Here is an 8,353-nt window from a genome sequence, read left to right on the forward strand (position 1 = left end):
GTTCACAGTGAGCTAGATATAATGGACCACCTTGCTGCAACTGGTGACTAATTGCACAAGCATCATAGTCATCACGAGAATTTAAGAAGGATGTTGGCATCGTGAATGCATGAAATTAGTTTAGGCATGGAAAATGGAGAGGAACTTGATTCGTTTGACAACTTGTGCGTTCATTGTCACATAGGGATATTTCTTGTGTGATGAGAGGACAAATTTGCAGTACAAGGTTCACAAGAAGACCGAGGAGCTGACCATGAAGGGGGGAATTTAATAAGTATGATTGCGGAAAAAGATAGTCTTTGAGATGATCAACTTCACAATTCCATGACTTCGTGAGAGATAAACATTCCCAAGCCAAGTTTGACATCAGGTACTTGCATGAAGAAGGATACGTTGTAACAAATTCATGAATTCAATTATAGTTGGAATTTTGAAATTTTGAGAGATTACACCCGGAATACCAAACATTTTTCACACAGGAATTCATATTGAGTGCAACCATGTAGATAGATGGATTATGCGTGAGAAAGCACATCTGATTTGGTTTTGGGAGCTTACCAGAGTTGCATGGTCCTGACATAACCATCAATGGATGTTGAAGTGCTTCGACCCCATGGCACGTCCCAGAACTTTCTAGAATTGTAGAATCACATTTTGAATCTTGAACCAAATCATGCATGGCTTGAGGGTGGTTGTTGCTGCTAATTTCAAAACTACTTTTCGGATGACAACCATCTCTGTCACAAGTTTTAACAACAATCACATTGCTCAATTGAAGAGCTCTTCTGATGGTATGCCAAAGATAAATGAATTGGTGAGCTCGCGTGAGCAATCTGATTTGTTGAGTTGTCTTCAAGAAACATAAGAGGTGATGAGGGGTGGAAAGAGTCCTGTGCAATTAGACTGTTTTCAATTTTATCATGGAAAACCTCAATTTTATCATTAATAATAGAAAGTTTTTATCTTTCTTAACTAATTATGCATTCAAACTATTTCATTGAAAATTGTAAATCCTAGTGCTCATCATCCTGTTCATCTTTACTCCCTAAAGCCAGTCATAATGGACTTCTCTAACCATTGAATCTAGTCAAGCACAACACACTGACTTGATACTAAATATGTAAGTTTTAATCTTTTGAGCTAGTTTAGATTTCTATATTACAATTGTGTTTTCTTAATTTTTTTCATATTTTTTTCAAGGATTCATCTAGTTTGATCAGAATATATATTAATGAACTATATTTATTATGTGTAGAATGTTTTTTCAATGGGAGCGTTGTAGCTAAAGGAGAGGAGGAGCAGTGTAATTTTGAATTTTATTTTGAATGTATTTATTTGTAACAATTGTGTATAGTTTATAGTCTAACCATATGAGGTTGAAGTTTGATTATGATCTCCATGTATTATTTCCATCTAGAAACCAACCATCATTGAATAGTTCATGCATAAGCCTGCTTCATTAATGCCCTCTATAAAACTACACAAGATGGAATGCTACTAATTGGATTGTATTATGTAATATTCCTAACCCAGAATATTCCTCAAACCCCAGCAAAAACTCCAACCAAATATGTGCAAATGATATAATAACCCAGAAGTGATAAAATAACAGTGGAACGGCATATAATAATGTAAACCGGAAATATAAGCAGATACACAAGAAATGCAGCGAGAAATGCTAAGCCATTTTATTATACTGAGCAATAAAATGAGTACAAGAGGTGATTAGATAGATGGCACCTCGACTTGCACAAGGCAAGTGAAGAAATACTCTCAGAATGATAAGAATGGCCTCTCTGTGTGGATGCTGCTGATGTGTTGCTATTGCTGGTAGAAAACAAATGATGATTTGGGGTTGCTCCCCTCCTCGTAAAAAGCTAAAACGCTGGATTCGGGCTCTACTCAAGAAACCCAGAAAAACCCAGAAATCTTTCCTGGAATGGCCGACCCCAGAAAAAACACCCTCTTGGGGTTTTGCGCAGTTCCTCAATGCCCTGCCACTGAAGAAAACCCCTCTAAACTCTGCTTGAAACACTCCCTGAAACCCTGCCAAAAATCCTCCAATGAGACAAGAGCTGGACCCCTGCTCAATCTCCCACCATAAATCCACCTGCAAAACCCCCATCCAACACTACAAGCAAGAATATTGTAGATGCATTGACAAAAAGGTGGGCACTTTGAAGAATATTGTAGATGCATCGAAAAAATATGTGAACTCTGAGAAGTTCTTTTGGTGTAGAGAAACAATGGGCGTTGCAGGGTTGGATAAATGAGTAGGCTCTCTTGTGGGCCCCTGTGGAAAGAAAACAACAAGTGGGAGAATGTTGGGAAAAAAAATTTGGACCCTATATTAGGTGGGGCAAACCTACCTATGGTTTTGTGCATGGTTTTCATGCATGGTTTTGGGCGCGATGGTTTTCGGTCCATGGTATTGGATGCTTCAACATGTATATATATGTATTGTAACATTGAAAGGAACATAATGAAAAATCAAGCTGGTAGTCCTAGTTTTGGGATCCAGGGGAAAATCTATGTGTATATGTGTTTTATGTGTTATGCTCTCACATTGTTTATTTTCTGTGTTTTAGAATTCGTATGTAGGTAATTTCTGTATGGGGTTAAAACCTACACAGTGAACATAATTGTGCAATTACACCTCGTTGTTCTTTCTTTAGAAGCTTTTTCATTCCATTAGAGCTAATTATCTTTCTTGGTTTCCCTACGATACCTCTTAATTCAACTTCCTTTCTTTCTGAAGAAAATTTCATGAAAAGTTCTTGAAAATTAAAAGCTATTGTATCCAAGGATTGTAGCCATTGGACTCCTAATACAATATCAGCACCACCCATTGGAATGGAAAGAATTGGGCTATTCAATACATATTTTCCCATGGATAGCTTGATATTATGGCACTTTCTAGAGAAATTTATGGTTCCTACACTTTCAACCATCACTTGACACTCTGGTGTTGGATATAGGAAGCAATTCAATTCCTTGGCTATCTTACAATGAATAAAATTATGGGTACTTCCCAAATCAATCAACACTATTACCTTTTTCTTCTTGATATATCCTTCTATATTGATAGGTTGAGGAGTGGTAATTCCGGCCAATGCATTACAAGATATGGTCAGATTCATTTCTTCTTTCTCTAGGGTTTGTTCTTGGTGTATATCCTCTTCTTTTGATGTTTCTTGTTCTTTTTCTTCCTCCTCTTCACAATCTATGTAAAATAATTTCTTCTTATCACACTTATGACCTTTAGTCTATTTGCTATCACAACTGTAACAAAGCCCTTTTGCTCTTTTTTCTTCCAATTGTTGGGGTGTTAACCATGTAGGTTTTGGAAAGCTAGGGGTAACAACACTTCCATCCTTATAGTTGTGAGTGGTAGGCTTCTGTGTTGCCATAATTTTTCTTGCCAACCTAAATGCCTTCTCCAATGAGTCAAGTTCCCAAAGGTGAACCTCATGTTGGATGTTATCCTTTAAAGTCCCCATGAAAACATCAATCCTATGCTCCTCTGGAATATCCTTTACCCTTATATTCAATTTTTGGAAGTCCTCAATGTTCTCCATCATTGAACCCTTTTTTGGTTGGGGTTCCTACTCCAAACTGTGTGAGGTCTAATTGGGACTTCATATTAGGGAGACCTTGTTATTGTTGGAAGCATCCAACATCGTCAACACATCTTTATTTAAATCTCCTAATTCTTTACGCATTAATATACTTAGTTTTTGGACTTCGGAAAACTATGCCAAAACATTTCTCTATTCATAAGTGTTGTATGAAACTATCATTTCATGGAATCAAGGTTCAAATTCCTATATTATCAATATAATTATTTTATTGCTCACATTGAGTTTGGTCTATTGATTTTAATCATATTTACCCCTTATTCAACATTTTCCTTTCAATAATGTATTTATAATCCAAGGAATCTATCTAATAAAAAATGTATTTCCTTAATTCCTAGCGCATCGAACTTATACGCATTCCTGTATTTCAATGCATAGACTAACTTTATATTAAAATTATCATAAGCATCATTTTTATTTTTTATCCAAGTTCTTCATATTATAAACTCACATATGTATATCATATATTGATCACATTGACCATGCAAAATGTTGATTTGATTATAGCAAGTTGCATCCACTTATACTAAGAGTCATATCTTAACTACGTTTCCAATGTGGTATTTAATACAAACTTTATATGATAGCTCCAATATAATTTATAAAATATTTATGAGTCTTCTCTATACTTTTATACCCACGTATGTGGCATTCTACGGTGATTCCACGCATGGTCCTTTTGACCAACCAAACCAATAGTGGTGATTTACCCTACATAATAAAAAATGATGAGAATTTTAGGGTTTTACTTGTGTGTAATCACTACCCGTCAGTTCTCGTCAATGTTTTCATTTCCTCATTGAGTTTTGTAGCCTACTTCTGTGTAACTAAGTTTTTCAAGGTATATTTCTTAAATAATAACAACAATGAAACAATGTTAGATCTTTGTCATTCCTCATTTTACTATTTCCTTCAATCACGCAATTTGTGTATTGAGTTCACTTAAGAATCTAAGGTCAGAGGTAGCTTTTACACTGTGACACCATTTCAATTACATTCAAGATTATTATGTGCTTAAATTTGTTAGGGTTTTAACTTTTGGTAGACATATATTTTTGTTGATTGTTCTTATTAGGATTTTTTGGTTTCCTTTACAACATTTATTAGTCAAGAGTTTGTTACAGAGATTCAAGTGACAACCTTGAAATTTTTTATAGGGTTTATTTTTGTGATAATAAAATTTTTCTTTCGCCTTCAACTAAACAATGTTTCTCAAGTAATCTTTTGTAATAAAATTTAAACTATTTCTTACTTCCTTTTGGATTCTTTATGTATAGAATTTATTTTTCTTTTTATATTTATCATTTGAATTCGTTTGCAACCCTTTCAAATTTGCATTCTCATTGGAACGAAAGTCTCATGGTTTTGCATCTTTATAACTAGACTATGAAATTGATACCTGCCTATTGATTTGTCATTGGAGGTATTTCCTATTTGTACAACATGGGTTTTTTCTTTTCCTTTGATGTTTCCAATTGGAGTTTACTTCTCCAGCTCATAGGACTCTTGAATCTCTTGCCAAGTCGAATGTTATTGTACCTAGTTACTATGTCCACAACTTCACTACCAAAGTTCTGTCTCATTTGTTTTTGTAATTCTTATGAGTGCATCTATGGTCATGCACTGCCAATTCTTTGAAAAATATTAGCCCCAGGCTCTCTTGCTTGTAGTTGTATTAGTATTTAACATTTTCTATGAATCTAAACTATATTAGGTTCAATATCTTTGACCCTGACTATTGTTTAATATCTTTTCCTTTACATAACTTTATCCATGCTTCATTTGAATGAAAGAGAGTATTTTTTTTCTCTTTTAGTCTCTAGTGTATACTTAGTTGAGCTTTCACTTGATAATTTTTGTATGCTTCTTATTACTTTAATTAAGACTATCCCTAACAACTAATATTAAGAAATAATTTCAAAATTTTCTAACTATAATTGTATATAGATTTATTTTTCTTTCTTAAATATCTCTGGTACGAATCTTTAATTTAAAGCTTAGGAAGTCGTAATCTATATTTTAAGAACCAAGTTTCCATCCTTTTTACCACATTTCATATAAAATTATACCTACGTGAAGTAGTTTTTCCTTTTCGCACCAATGCAATTGTTATGTATTGTGGGGTATAAGAAATATGTTTAGAAAATTTGAAATATATATATATATATATATATATATATATATATATATATATATATATATATAGTTTTTCCTTTTCGCACCAATGCAATTGTTATGTATTGTGGGGTATATGAAATATGTTTAGAAAATTTGAAATATATATATATATATATATATATATATATATATATACACACACACACACACATGGCCATGCCAATAAAATTTACTCTTTCTAAATTAAAACATTACATTCATAGAATAATCTCATATGCTTCACAAAAAATATTTATTTAATATTCTAATTTTTTGCAATGTATACTTTAGAGAATCATGAACAAAAAATTAACTATTTGGCTTTTATTTTCTGAAAACACAGTAGGCAAGAAATATCAACTTGAATTTGGTTGTTTGGAAAATTATTATTGGAATATTTGGCTCCACTCAGCCATGATACTTCCTCTAGAATTTATTCCCCTAAGCACAGGTTTACAAATACCCTCAGCTTTTCCTCTTCACGTGTTCATTCAGTCTCCTTTAAGACATCATGAGTCCCTCCAACAAGAAGACCGAAAGACAAATAAATTATCTTTGTCCATTTCTTAAGCACCAAAAATAATCCACTAGTGGGTGTTGGAGCAATGGTTGCTCATGTCAGGGGAGTTGCCACTTCCCCTAGCATGATGAGGCAACTTAGGGGAGGAAGTACAATGTTGGAAGCATAATTGAACTTTGGCTCCATCTTTAGGCATTTGTTCCGTAGCAACACAATGAGGTTCAATTTGGATTTTAATATTAGATTTATGCAAGATTTTAATGAAATCTATGTGTATTTGAACACATTAATGGAATGCATTATTACAATGCTACATGTTACAATAGTGTAGAAAAGCTCCACTTCATGTTTATGAATGTCAATAAATCATGCCTACTAGCACTGTATGTTATGTTTGTTGAGTCTAATGAAACATTAAAGTACAGTCTCCCGCCTAATATGACATTAAGTTGTATTATGGTGGCAATATGCATTATATGACCATTCATAATTGTGGCTGGTGTGGCTACGACCAACCGATGAACTATGTAGTGCAATTACAAAGCCCCTGCAATGGAGTTGAAAACGATGACGGAGGAAACACCTTAGTGTGGAAGAGGGGTATGTGCAAGAGAACCTTTACTCTTCACACAACCCCGCTTTCATGCACCTATTGTTTCAAACAACTATTTCTACAATTGGATATTGTTTTACCTGTCATGCATTTTGTTCAGGGCATGATATTTGTTCAACCCCCTTGCCCCTCCTCCCCCCTCGCTTACCTAATGGACCTAGCACCCCATCAATTTTGGCAACATTAGGCAGAATAGTAACAATGTCAAACATGACAATGTCAGTGTCAAAGCACTCACCAACAGAATGACCACTCACTAAATTAACCTTTTTTCTATTTTAAAATGATTTGTCAAGCACTGAAAAATAGGGAAAAAAAATGCACTCCACCAGGGATAGTATGTCCCATCGAAGTGATCTAAGCTTATCAGAAAATGAGAATACATTTTTCAAAAAATATAAAATTGTTTTAATAATTTAAGAAAAATCATAAATAAAAAGAAATCTCAAAAACTTTGGTTATACACCTAAAAATGACCGAAATTAATAGAGGGGTCAAAGAACTTTGACCATGAGGCACTTGCCATAGTCCTTGGTAGAGGCAATGACTAATAAAAAATTATAAAACATGTCAAAATAATTGATCATGAATATATGCATGTTGATATATGTATTATGAGGGTTTTATTAAAAATAAAAAAAAAAGTATTTTTATATAAGGAAATGTAAAATTAATATAAATATAAATAACATTATAAAGAATCAACATAAATCAATCTCAACTCCAAATCTATCATGTGTCAAGGAATATGAAATTTATCGAGGTGTAATTTTTTTCTAAAGTTTTGCACTCATAAAAAAGTTTGCATCTTGAGAAATTTGATCTCTCTCAGGAGTTGGTAGATCTAGAGTTAAGATGAATCATTGTGAGTTAAAATGAATCTATGTTGCTTGTAAACATAAAAGAATTTCCCTCTCCAAATAACAAAGAGTTTCTTTCCATTTCATGTAGGAAATGGCATATGGAAATTTGTGAAGAAATAGCGGAAATTGTAGTAGTTTAGAGGTGATGTTCAGCTTCTCATGTATCAATTTGAAGACTAACGAAGCTTTGAGGTACTGATCTACTTTGTTGTATGGTTATATTTGCTTTTCTAGTTGTTTTAAAGTTACAAAATCTTCTTGTTGTCATGTTTATGTGAAAGCTTGAATAAAAGATATGAAATTACAGCAGCAACACAAGCTACAACAACAATAAACTACCCCTTGAAACAAGTTATAAACAGATAGAAATTAGTGCTAAAATATTAGATAAAACTAGGGTTTGTCTAACTAGCAAATTCTAAAAATTAAATAGCATATAAGAGCCAAAGATATCAAGATGTCCAGCCTTAAAAATGCCATGATAAAAATCAACAAGTTAAATTATTATTAAGATGATTTTTTGGTCAAATATATGCACAATTACCAAGATGTTTAGGGTTTT

This window comes from Pinus tabuliformis, chromosome 1_2, assembly GCF_031772625.1.
Source record: "Pinus tabuliformis cultivar Carrire ecotype Pingquan chromosome 1_2, CPIR1, whole genome shotgun sequence".
NCBI classification, from domain to species: domain Eukaryota; kingdom Viridiplantae; phylum Streptophyta; class Pinopsida; order Pinales; family Pinaceae; genus Pinus; species Pinus tabuliformis.